The following is a 13989-nucleotide window of genomic DNA, read 5'->3' as shown; positions in this document are numbered from 1 at the left end:
CTTGGTTAAAACATGTGTATTGCGATGATCCCGGTAATCCAAGCTAATTAAGACAAGGTGCGGGAACTATTAGTATACTATGCATGAGGCTTGCAACTTGTAAGATATAATTTACATGATACATATGCTTTATTACTACCGTTGACAAAATTGTTTCATGTTTTCAAAATAAAAGCTCTAGCACAAATATAGCAATCGATGCTTTCCTCTTTGATGGCCTTTCTTTTACTTTTATGTTGAGTCAGTTCACCTATCTCTCTCCACCTCAAGAAGCAAACACTTGTGTGAACTGTGCATTGATTCCTACATACTTGCATATTGCACTTGTTATATTACTCTATGTTGACAATATCCATGAGATATACATGTTACAAGTTGAAAGCAACCGCTGAAACTTAATCTTCCTTTGTGTTGCTTCAATACCTTTACTTTGATTTATTGCTTTATGAGTTAACTCTTATGCAAGACTTATTGATGCTTGTCTTGAAGTACTATTCATGAAAAGTCTTTGCTTTATGATTCAGTTGTTTACTCTTGTCATTACCATTGTTTTGATCACTGCATTCATTACATATGCTTACAATAGTATGATCAAGGTTATCATGGCATGTCACACCAGAAATTATCTTTGTTATCGTTTACCTGCTCGGGACGAGCAGGAACTAAGCTTGGGGATGCTGATACGTCTCCGACGTATCGATAATTTCTTATGTTCCATTCCACATTATTGATGATATCTACATGTTTTATACACATTATATGTCGTATTTATGCATTTTCCGGCACTAACCTATTAACGAGATGCCGAAGAGCCGATTCTTGTTTTCTCGCTGTTTTTGGTTTCAGAAATCCTACAAAGGAAATATTCTCGGAATTGGACGAAATCAACGCCCAGGGTCCTATTTTTGCACGAAGCTTCCAGAAGACCGAAGGGAAAAGGAAGTGGGGCCACGAGGCGCCGACACCACAGGGCGGCGCGGCCTGGCCCTTGGCCGCGCGGCCCTGGTGTGTGGGGCCCTCGTGTGGCCCCCCGCGTTGCCCTCCCGCCTACTTAAAGCCTTCGTCGCGAAACCCCCAGTACCGAGAGCCACGATACGGAAAACCTTATCGAGACGCCGCCGCCGCCAATCCCATCTCGGGGGATTCTGGAGATCACCTCCGGCACCTTGCCGGAGAGGGGAATCATCTCCCGGAGGACTCTTCACCGCCATGGTCGCCTCCGGAGTGATGAGTGAGTAGTTCACCCCTGGACTATGGGTCCATAGCAGTAGCTAGATGGTTGTCTTCTCCTCATGTGCTTCATTGTCGGATCTTGTGAGCTGCCTAACATGATCAAGATCATCTATCCGTAATTCTATATGTTGTGTTTGTCGGGATCCGATGGATAGAGAATACTATGTTATGTTGATTATCAATCTATTACCTATGTGTTGTTTATGATCTTGCATGCTCTCCGTTATTAGTAGAGGCTCGGCCAAGTTTTTACTCTTAACTCCAAGAGGGAGTATTTATGCTCGATAGTGGGTTCATGCCTCCATTAAATGCGGGAGAGTGACAGAAAGTTCTAAGGTTGTGGATGTGCTTGTTGCCACTAGGGATAAAACATTGATGCTATGTCCGAGGATGTAGTTATTGATTACATTACGCACCATACTTAATGCAATGTTCGTTGTTTTGCAACTTAATACTGGAAGGGGTTCGGATGATAACCTGAAGGTGGACTTTTTAGGCATAGATGCATGCTGGATAGCGGTCTATGTACTTTGTCGTAATGCCCAATTAAATCTCGCAATACTCATTATATCATGTATGTGCATTGTCATGCTCTCTTTATTTGTCAATTGCCCGACTGTAATTTGTTCACCCAACATGCTATTTATCTTCTGGGAGAGACACCTCTAGTGAACTGTGGACCCCGGTCCATTCTTTTACATCTGAAATACAAATCTGCTGCTATTGTTCTTTACTGTTCTTTGCAAACAATCATCATCCACACTATACATCTAATCCTTTGTTACGAGCAAGCCGGTGAGATTGACAACCTCACTCGTTTCGTTGGGGCAAAGTACTTTGGTTGTGTTGTGCAGGTTCCACGTTGGCGCCGGAATCTCCGGTGTTGCGCCGCACTACATCCCGCCGCCATCAACCTTCAACATGCTTCTTGGCTCCTCCTGGTTCGATAAACCTTGGTTTCTTTCTGAGGGAAAACTTGCCGCTGTACGCATCACACCTTCCTCTTGGGGTTCCCAACGGACGCGTGTTGTACGCGTATCACCTCCGGCTTGGATGAGCTGGGAGCAGGAGTTGGCTTGCATCCGAGGTAGGCAAGGATTTTCTTCGCATTAGGCCTGGCAGCCTTGATCAAGGATTGCCACCTCTTCGTTTCCATTGTCATTGTGTCGCCAACTTTCGTCCAGTCGATGTCTTGTTGGCTGTCAGCGACCAAGGCGATAGTGCCCTCGACGCCAAATTTCAAACCTTCTTGGCGAAGTTTAAGACCAAGATCTTCTTGGGAGTTGAAGTGCTTGGCAAGTTTTGTGAAAATCTTGGGCTCCTGTGTCTTCGGGAAGAAATAAGGGAAAAGACGTGACAGACCTGCTCTGGTTTCAGCAAGGCCTTCGCGTGCTTCCTATGCATGAAATTCAAGAAGGGAAAGCTCGCCAAGCAACTGATCGCCTTCAGGACACTCCAAGTCAAAATCCTGATGTGTTTTCCCTACAAAGAAGCAAAAGGAAGATCGTCAAAAATTGCGCAAGGATAAAATTAGACAACCCGAAGAAGTTGCAAAGGATTAAGGACTTACTGACAAAATGTCGACTTTACGATTGCAAGCGACTGAGGATTTCAGCTTCACGAATAGTTCGCTCGGATATGTTGTCGCTTAAGGCAGTTTCCGCCTCATGAAGCCTTTTTCGAAGGTCTTCGACGGCGGCGGTATCAGCTTCAGCTTTCTTGCGAGCTGCCTCGCTTTGCTCTAACTTAACAGCAAGAGCGTCAGCGCGTTTGAGGGCTTCGGCAAGAGTTTCTGGAAAAAATAAACAACGGTAAATGTCACGACAAAACAATAGAGGAGTAAAAACAGCAAAGAGGGCAAGGAAAAATAGTACCTTCAAGTTTATTCGCATGATCACGGTACCCAACGACTTGGGTACCGAGGCGAATAAATTCCTTCATCACAGGCTGAAGAGAAAACAAAAAGAAAAAAAAAATCAATGTAGGAAGGAAAAAGTTCGACAGAACTTATGCAAGCAACAAAGGGGAGTCGAGAAATGTTGAAATGTTCGGAAAAAGAATAGAGAAAAACTTACATCATCCAGTGACGGAGTCGTGGAACTACCAGCCAGCAGGAGAGGGCCCTTGGATGCTTCTACCCTAGCTCTCTTTGGCGAAGAGGCTCGGGGGCTGGCAATCGGAGTGGGATGCTCTTCATCTCGTTGAAGAGGCGAAGTTTCATCCCCATGAGCTTCAGAAACAACTAAAGTACGAGACGTACTCGTTCGAGCAGTCGCGTCAATAGGTTGAATTTCATCGTCATCATCACTACAAAAAGGCGACAAGACAGTAAGAAAATATAGTCAAAACAATCAATGGCAAACAATAAACAGCGACAAGAACTTACGAGCTGATAAGAGCATCGGCGTAAGGGTCGAAAGTTGTCCTTTTTTCAGTAGGAGCAACCTCTTCGGCAGGAGGTGTGCCGGTCTTGGAAGGGCCGGAGTCGACAGTTTCCTCCCTTTTTCTTTTGTTCTTGGGAGAAACAGCTAGGGGAGGAGACTGTGCTGATCCGGTAGCCTCGGAGTCAACTTCCTTTTCAGAGGATACCGCAGATTTTCGAGAACCTGCGGCTTCACTCTCAGGGCGAGAAGTACCCTGGTTGTCGTCGGTGACAACGGCCCGTTCTTCGACTTCTCCACCTTCAGGAAGGGGAGGAAGAGAAACAAGATCTGGATGGTTCTACAAAAAGAAGAATGTCGACAAAAAAGTTATGCAAAAGATGTCAATAGAAATAAGTACTCGAGAAAAATAGTTCATACAAAAATTACCTCAGGGAGCGCGTTGGTGGCGCTATACGGCTTTACGCGACAAGACGAGGGGACATGATCTTTCTTGTTGAGGGAGGAGATTTTTCGGACAAGTTTTTCTAAATCCTTGACCGACAAATCCACCGACAAGCGATCCACATCTTTGTCGCCAGCATACTTCCAGAGGGGATTTATGCAAGCTTGCAGAGGCTGCACTCTAATCCTAAGGAAATACGCCGTGATTTGAATACCCGACAGTTCTTGTCCTCGGGTATTTTGGAGTTGGTGGATGCGTGTCATCAAGGTTTCTGTCGCCGCTTTTTCTTCGTCGGTAGCCTCTGCATCCCAGGAACGACGGCGACAGATTTTCTCGGTACCATCAAAAGGAGGGATGTTGTCTTCAACAGTGCCATGATTCTCTTCATGAGTGTACAACCGCTTTTTGCGCCACCCTTGTACTGAGTCAGGGAATTTGACGTCAAAGTACTCGACGTCAGGGCGGACGCAGATGACAACGCCGCCAATGTTGTAGGAAACATTGGGAGAGCCATTACGGCGACAGAAGAAAATGCGTTTCCATTGAGCCCAGTTAGGCTGGACTCCAAGGAAAGCTTCGCAAAGCGTGATGAAGATTGAGATATGGAGGATGGAGTTGGGAGTAAGATGATGCAGTTGCAGTCCATACATAAAAAGCAACCCCCGTAAGAAATTGTGAATGGGGGCGGAAAGACCACGGATGAGGTGGTCGACGAAACTGACCCGATACTCCATTGGAGGGGTTGGGTAGCTTTCTTCGCTGGGTAAGCGAAGCGCGCCTTCTTTCTTGCTGATCCCCAGTTTCTTCAGTAGATTGATGTCCTGAGGGGAGATTTTGGATCTCTCCCACTCCATATTCCCCAGATCTTCGGTCGACATCTTAGACTCGGACGTGTTGTGTCTGGTGAGCCTGCGCGGTGGCATCAACAATGGCGCAGGAGTACAGTGCGAGCGTGGTGGAGCTCCAAGAACTATGGGGCGCAAGGGAGAATTTTGCAGAGGAGAAGCAGAGGTGCGGCGCGAGCGAAAGGATTAGAGGAGGAAGATGATGCCTCTATATAGAGGTGTGGTGAATCGACGCGCCGTTGGATTGAGAGATTGTGGGACATATGGTGTACACGTGGACAAGGGGTAAAAAGTAATTTCATACAGACGAGAAAGCACATGAGCTACAGTACGTGCGCCAGGAAAAGCGGAGGGCGTGTGTCCCCCACTTGCACGACATGTCAATACGATGCGTAATTTGGGCTCGCAAGATAGTGAGAGAGAAGTTCTCGCGTTTTTCCGATAAAGTGATCGTGGCTATCATCAGCAATGATGTCACCTTGACAAGAGAAAATCTCGGTTATGAAGGTTTGTAAGAATGGCGACAGCAGAAGATTGTTGATTATTTCGAGAGCCTTTGATCAAATACAAGTTTTTGCCCAAATGCTCAGGGGCTACTTTGGGAAAAAGAAAAAAATTGAGTATGGCAAAATAGAAAAGGCGAGAGCCTATGACCAAATGCAAGCATCTGTCCACAGCCTCGGGGGCTACTCCCATCGGGAGCGCTGTTCGCGCACCCGATAGATATAAAAGTTTGAGAAAGAATGACAATATAGCGACATGAGGTATTAGAGTGTTGAGCCTACAACCAAGCACTAGTCCTTGGCTGTAGCCTCGGGGGCTACTCCCATCGGGAACGCTATTCGCGTGCCCGATGAAATTATAAAAAATAAGAGAGAGAGAAGAAAAAAGAGAGGAGAAAGAAAGAAAGAAGAAGTGAGTATATTTCGAGTTATGTAAATAAATCTACATATACTCCCATCGAGAAGGCAAAATAAGTCATCCGTTGACTCAATAAAATGTGCTATTCCAGCAGCCGAAAAAGCACTCGACAATATATTCTCAGACCGCCAAAGTAGCGAATAATCTCTGAATGCCGCAAAACTTTGCGAAGGTAAGACCCCAGATCCGTTCTGAGCGGCGTGGCGCCGTCTCTGACGTCGGTTTGCTACTTTTTTCCGTATCAACAGATACGAAGAAAAATCCTAACGGACGCGTTAGGTACCCGATAAAATATGACCGGGACTCGACGAATGGTAAGACCTTAAGCGGCACTCGTCGAAGTTTACACCGATATTCCGGGATCATGTCCAGGGACGTGATCTTGAAGTAGGTTTTTGCGGATTGCCACTAGAGCAGTTAACTAGTACCTGATCCGTCAGATGAACTAGCCCCAACTACCATTATCCATGTGCAATATATAATTTCATATTCAAAGATATATGATAAAGTTCAGAGTTATTGAACAAATACAAAGTTGGAGATTTTCCCTGACTCTGCGATTCAAGCAAAATCTCGGGGGCTACTGACATAGGCATCCCCAATGGGCCTGCCGAAGAAGGTACCCGGGGTTTACTGAAGGCCCACGACCCGAAGGATAAGAAGATTCGGAAGCCCAAGATACTATTAAGGAAAGCTAGAGTTGTAATAGGAGGCATTATTTGTAATCTTGCGGGACGGGTTAGAAACCCTCCCGGACTCTGTAAACTTGTGTATCACAAATCCCTCGGCTCTGCCTCCTATAAAGGGGGAGTCGAGGGACAAAGAAAGCATCGAATCATTGTCTCACGAACCCTAGCTTTTACATCGTCGAGTACTTTTCGGATGAAACCTTCGAGATCTACTTGCCCTCTACATCCAACGAAACCCTAGTCTACGACTCGTAGGCATTGACAAGTTAATACCTTGTCAGCAGGAGATACGGAATTATAACAGTTGAAGGGTGCGCACTCGAAATTTTGACGTATGCGACCTAGTACTACGCTTAAAATAGAAAGGACATCTGAAGCTCGAATCTCCATGGGAAGGACCTTACATCGTTACCGAAGTCATCCCAGGAGGAGCCTATCGCATCAAGAATACTACAACAGGACAGGTGGAAGGCAACCCATGGAACGTTGCACAATTGCGATGATTTTATGCTTAGATCTCGTCTTTCTGCCCTTTTATTTTTTGCAATAAGCCTTCTTAGCCAATATCAGAATAATGTATACCCCAATTGCATATTATGAATAAAACTTCTGGTTCATTCTATATAATTGTTATTTCACCTGAACAAACGTTCGGGACCCTTCAAAGTTATCGGCTACTATTATTCCCATCGGGAGCTCTGGTTTATCGACATATCACAGCTTACCCGGCAATACTCGGGGGCTGCAAGGTCTTTTGTGGTTTTCATTAAGAGCCTCAGGGAACATGCGAGTGCTATAATTGATGAAAATATTTATACGAAAATAAAAACTAGTATACTTCCACCAAGCCTTAGGGAGCCTTAGGGAACATGCGAGTGCTGCAATTAGTGGAAATTATATAAATAAGAAAGGCTCACGCCAGTGCACCGTGTTATGAAGCCGAATAGGTGCATGGTTCCCTCGTTTACTCGAGGGTTGTCGCCAGTACAAAAATACGCACGGCCCAACAAATATATTTGCGATTACTACAGGGTCGTCGAATGAGAAAACTGACATGATCCCTCAGTTGCCTTCGATAAACAAAATCTTCGGCTGGGCTTACTGTCCCTTCAAATATAAATGAAATTATAGACTCAATACGATGTTATAAAAGAACATCGTCGGCATGAGGTGTTAAAAAAGAACATCATCATTGCAATACAAGGTTCTCTTCAAAAATAGAAGAGTATTCAATTACAATAATTACAAAGCACACTATGTGCGAGGATATTAGAAAGTATTTGTCATGATGAGGTTTCTTGACCCGTCTGATTCCTCAAATCTCTCTCAGTGCATGCTTCCATCCTAGAGGTAAGAATATAAGCATGATGTCTGGCTACGGGGTAGTACTAATCGAGTTTTACATTGGCATTGGCAATAGACTCTAAATCCAGGGTTGGATAACAAGCCAGCACAGAGGCAAACGCAAGTTCGGCTCCAACAAGAAGCTCCTTGCATACCAAGGATTGAATTCTGGGAGGATTGTTTAATCGAGTAATTAACATTGACGGAGTTCGGGAGCCGGATCAAGAGGGAACATGGTCTTCCACACCATGGTCAGATGAGCATGGTACTTGTCGAAGTAATAATGTACTTTCTCTACCCGATACTCGAACTTTGCCACAATTACGGCCTTCGATCTATTCGACCATAATGAGCACTTCGGGTGCGACATATCGGTCATGACTTCAATCTTATCGTGGACTCGCGTGTTTTCCTCTGATTCATTGAAAGCAACGACTGTCGAAGATGCAGGAAAATCAAGTTATGAGAAGGTTTTTTACTAAAAAAAAGTACGAGGGACAAAAAAGCGTTGATTGCTTATAACTTAAGCTCCCCGTAGCTATGCGTGGACGATCTAGAGCATGTTGTTCGGCTGCTGTGGCAAGCTCACTCTTCTTCTTCTTCACCAGTGCTGCCATGGCATGGAGTCCAACCATGTATTTCTCCAATTGAGATATTCGATTACGCAGTCGACGCACAAGTTCAGATTCATCAGCAGTTGCAGAATTCAAAGAACTTTCGGCACGAGAAGAAGTTGAAGGCATCTGTAGCAAGTTGTTTAATATGCATTCTCAGAAAATCAACAAGGAGAAATGATCAAATTCAAGGAACTCCCATCAAAAGACATCAAAAGCTTTTCATTCAAAGAAGAGGAGCGATAAAAGTTGAGCATTGGCAACAAAGCCAGCACAATTCATTACAAACCAAGAGGACGAGAAAAATGTGTTCAAGTTACAACTAAACGAGTTATAGACTCAAAGCGCCTGAGTTTGTGCAGATGAGCTTGGAGCAGTCTCGGATGCAGTTTTCTTCTTTTCGTCGTCGACTAACTTGAGGAGTTGGCTTGCGCATATACGTGCCGATTCGTTGAAGAGGCCAAGATCGAAAGGAGAACCATCCGCCTCTTCCGGTAACGCTTTGGTTAAATGCTCCAAATCGGATTTAAAGCCATGCCCCATCAGAAGTTGAAAAGCAAGAACCACTCCGTAAAGGAGAGAGCGACGCTTGAATACCTCGATGGTGCCCCTGGAGTCGACGAAGAAAGTATTTGCAAGCTCTCCAAGAGTCTTGTTCTGGTCCGACTTGGGGAACATCAACAATAATAGCTTTGATAAAGCTCCATTGGCCTTCTTGAAAAGCTCATGGATCTGTTCGCTGGACTCCACGGCAAAATAAAGAGCATCCGACATGGAATCCACTCCGAGCTTGTTGGTACGGTCGAGAGGCATGTCGGCAGTACCTAAAAAATATTACGGGAAACAATTCATTACAAAGATAAAATATCACTAGGGAAGAAGAAATAAAAGGGGTGAAGGAGTTTTACCTAGCAAGCTCTCGATGGATTTGCGAACAGTGCCCTCCTTCTTGTATGCTTGGTCCTCAGCTTTACGCTTCGACTGCTCCTCCTCCTTCATCTTCTTCTTCAACTGCTTCATCTCCTCCTTTAAGCTCGCATTCTCTTTTTGAGCTTCGGCTGCCAGGCTGTTTGCTTCCTGCAATTGATCGGGTCGAAGACTTGGCAGGTTCGTGGAGCTGAGCTTTCTCTGCCTCCATACGAACGAACTGATCAGCAAAATCTACCACAATATCGACTGCGGCGTGAATTGGATGCTGATACGTCTCAAACGTATCTATAATTTCTTATGTTCCATGCTACTTTTATGATGATACTCACATGTTTTATACACATTATATGTCATTATTATGCATTTTCCGGCACTAACCTATTAATGGCGACCTCCATCTCCACCTCCAAGGAGACTCCCACGGCGATCACCTCCTCCACGACCATCAATGGCTTCTTCCACTAAGGTGAAGCAAGGATGGATCCTCAAGGTCTCTCATCCTTGTTGGACTTCACCCATGGAACCAATCTCTCACGTAAGATCTTCTCCATCTTTTCTACCCCGATCCATCCTACCTCTGTCGATGGTTTTCATCTGGTGGTATCCTTTGGGAGGGCCACCTTTCGTTTAGATCTGCCGCTTGTTGAGGTTGCCCTCCAATCTTGCCTTGGATCCTTGGGAGCTAGCCTCCGGATCTCATACTTGAGGGATAGAGTTTTCAGATTCACGGTGAACTCCAAGGCTATTGGTTTTTTCATCTATCGTCTCCATTCATTTGCATGCCCATTTTTCACATGCTTTTTCCACCTTTGGGGATCTGGTGGTCCTAATTGGCGATTTGAACATCTTTCTTGGTTATCTGAACAATCCATGGAGTGGCAGCTGGTCACTCGTCAGAATCCTCTCACCGGTGCAAATTCTGTGCCGATTAGATCTCATCGTTCTTTCATTGATGTGGTCGCTCGCCCATGCCAAGATCCAAGATCCTCGGATCACGCGCTGGATTCCCGCTCGCCTATTATTTTGTATCGGCATGGCTCCACTTCTCCCAGCCCATCTCACGTCTCGCCAACACCATCCCCTCCATCTCAGCCCATTAGGCAGCCGCCTCCGCAGCCCACCCCACCACTTGTCCACCCATCGGCCCAGTTCCCTCCCCCCTCCCCTCTTCCGCTTTTGGGCTGCTCGAGATGTTTGGACCCTTATCACTTGCGGCCCGTTTGCAAATCCCAGGTGAGATGCCGAGGTTGTTACAATTATGGACATATCAAGAAAAACTGTTTACGAAAAAAAGGAAAAACTCTGATTTTTCGCATTAAATCTAAACCACCTGGGAAAGAGACACATTCATCCCCTGCCCCTTCCTCTGCCGCTCCGCCTCCCAACCCTTTTGCATCTGCTGCACCGCCACCACCGCCACCACCTCCACCACCTCCGCCACCTCCACCTGCTTGCTGCCCTCGCCCCGACGATGGTGGCCTGATGGTGAACTACCCCTGTGACCCTCACCCTCATCTCCCTCCTGGCGCGGACATTGTGCCGCATTGTGTTCATCGTCGACGCAGGTCTTTTCACGTCTTACCAACACGCCATTGCTCAACTGCGACGACTGGGCAATCGTCGTCCTCGAACCTGAATCCGACCCTGCACAGTTCACTGGTGATGCTGCTCTCATCCGTGGCTTCCTCAACAATCAGGGTTATCATGTCCGTCAGATGACAAGGTCAGCTATGGGTGCGGCATTAGTTCGGTTCTCCGACACTGTTCTAGAGATGCTCGCGATAGATCGTAGTCCTTTTTTCATTGGTGATAGCATCTTAAGGGTTATTCCCCAGGACCGTGGTCTGAATCATAGAAATTGCACTTTTACTCATGATGTTTGGCTTATGATGGTTAATTACCCCCAAGAGGCATGGCATGTTGAAAAGATTAAAGAATCTGTCAGTGAATTTGGCAAATTTTTGGTTTGGAACCGTGATGGATCAAACAGAGCTAGAATCCTTGTTAAGGTTAGAGTTCCTGATCTCCTGGAGGTACCTATTAGTCTGGTGTTATGTCAGAATACTAGTGATGAGGGTCATGGTCACTCTTGGACTGTGGTCAATTATATTCTGCAAGCCAAGCTCATTGGAGGACTTGGTGGTGATAAGATCCTCTGCCACCTGATGGAGGAAACCCTCATCCACTACCAAACATTCCTTTTGGTGGTATCTGGGATGACTTGGTTCATGAGAACAATGAGATGCAGGATAATGTTGCACCAAATCATGGAAATGTTGCACCTGGTGGTAATGCTGCTCCAGCTGCTGATGGGGAGCCCATGGTGCATACCCCTCCCCAAGCCCCTGTGCAGAACAGTCAAAACAGTCATAATCAGGATATTGAGCCTGCTGTGGAGGCAGTTGATGCTCTTGCAGCCTATCATAGCATGCTCACAGATGTTCTCAGTGCTTTCCCAGATGCTTTGGGCAAACTTGGTAATGAAAATGTTACAGGAGCTAGAATCCAGATGATTGATGTTACTGCTGAAGAATATTCAGAGAGAAAATGTGTTGTCACAGTGTTCACTGCACAGCAGGCACCTGCTAATAAATCCTCTGTCATCATATCTGAGATCTATGATAGTCAAGCCACTACTTCTGCTGTTCCTCCTTCACAGATTCTTCCTTCTGAAGAAATCCCTGATGTGGCTATGTCTGATGTCATGTATGAAAGCAACAATACTGTTATGGATACACCTGTTGGCAAGAGGAAAAATGAGCAAGCCCCTGTGGATGTCAAGGAAGTCAGGCGCAGTAGAAGAATTGCTGTTATCTCTGCTGGTTACAAGGATAAAGAAGCTGCAGATGCAGCAATGGCAAGGGAGCTTGAGAAAGAGCAGCAGAATGAAGCTAGAAAAGGAAAAGACAAGGGAAAGGAAAAAGAGAAGAAAAAGGCACCTGCAAAGGTTGCTAAGAAAAATCTCAACTCTGAATTTGATGTGGAGATTATTGATAGGACTGCCCCTCCTCCTCCAGAACTACCAATCAAGATTGTTCAGAACATTGCAGTGGATCAGTGCCAGATCCCTCCTAGTGAGGTGATCGATGAAAAGCTTCTTGCCAACGAGTGGCTAAATGTATTGCCACCTTATTCTCGATCAGTGGGGTTGTCTGTCATACAACCTAGTTATCCCTAGTTTATTATCATGCTTCAGCTGTTCTTCATTAATGGAGGACAATACTTTTGTTATATGTGACAATTCTTTTGTCACATTTGGTGATGCTTTTAGACATTTATGTGGTGACAGTGATGATACTTATTTTGGTCCTGTAATAATGGATATCTATGCTATGGTTATTATTAATATTTCTATGAGTTGCTCTTGCTCTTGTCATGTCAGTAATGATGATTTTTGGTGTATGATGGGACATAAATACACAGCAATTATGATATGTGTTGGTATCATGGTTAAGACAGTCTGTTTTGCTGTTTATGAATACTATTTGAAAGGGATTTTATCTGTGAAGAATATGATTTATGAGTGGTTAGTTATGCTGCCACTGGGCTGTTTATACCACACAGAAGATTTTATTAAATGAGTATCTCATGGAATATACTAAACTGGAATATTAGAGGGATTAATTCTCAGGAAAGGTGGGATGATATCAAACAAAGAGTGGAGGAATGCAACTGCAATATTATTTGCTTACAAGAAACAAAAAGGGAACATTTTGAATTGTCATATCTGAGGAACTTTTGTCAAAATAAGTTCAACAAATATGCTTTCACTCCCTCAATTGGTAGTTCTGGTGGCATTATTACAATATCGAATGGGAATCTATTTGAGGGCACAATTATTTCTCAAAGAATTTTTCAAGTTACTGTGAAACTCAAATGTAGAATGTCTGGCAAAATCTGGTATCTAACCAACATCTATGGACCTGCTCACAATGAAAACAGAGAGGATTTGTTTAATTGGATGGCAGATCTTGACTCTTCCGATTACCACTACTTGGATGATTATGGGTGACTTTAATTTAATCGAAATCCAGGTGATAGGAATAGGAGTGGAGGAGACTCAAATAATATGTTACTTTTCAACACTGTCATACAAGTTCATGATCTTGAAGAAATACCACTAAAAGGAAGATCTTATACATTGAGCAATATGCGATGGAATCCACTCTTGGAAAAACTTGATTGGGTGTTTACTTCTGCCTCATGGACATCTGAATTCCCCAATACTTTGTCCTATCCACTCTCAAGAATGGGGTCTGATCATATTCCTATACATGTGCAAATTGGTACTGATATTCCAAAAACAAACCTGTTCAGATTTGAAGACTATTGGATAGAGTTTGAAGGATTTCTAGATATTGTGAAAGTCAATTGGGAAACGGCTGCTTACAGAAATGATTCTGCACTTATGTTAAATGGCAAATTCAAGAAGCTTAGAGTTGGGCTAAAGAAATGGAGCAAAAATTTCTCTAATTTGACTAAAATCATTACCAAGTGTAACTATACTCTAGCTCTTTTGGATGGATTGGAGGATCAAAGAAGATTATCTACTGTGGAGAAGAACTTTCAGAGAATTCTGAATAATCA

Source organism: Lolium rigidum, chromosome 1 (assembly GCF_022539505.1).
Source record: "Lolium rigidum isolate FL_2022 chromosome 1, APGP_CSIRO_Lrig_0.1, whole genome shotgun sequence".
In the NCBI taxonomy this organism is placed as follows: Eukaryota; Viridiplantae; Streptophyta; class Magnoliopsida; order Poales; family Poaceae; genus Lolium; species Lolium rigidum.
This window is presented reverse-complemented; position numbering follows the sequence as displayed.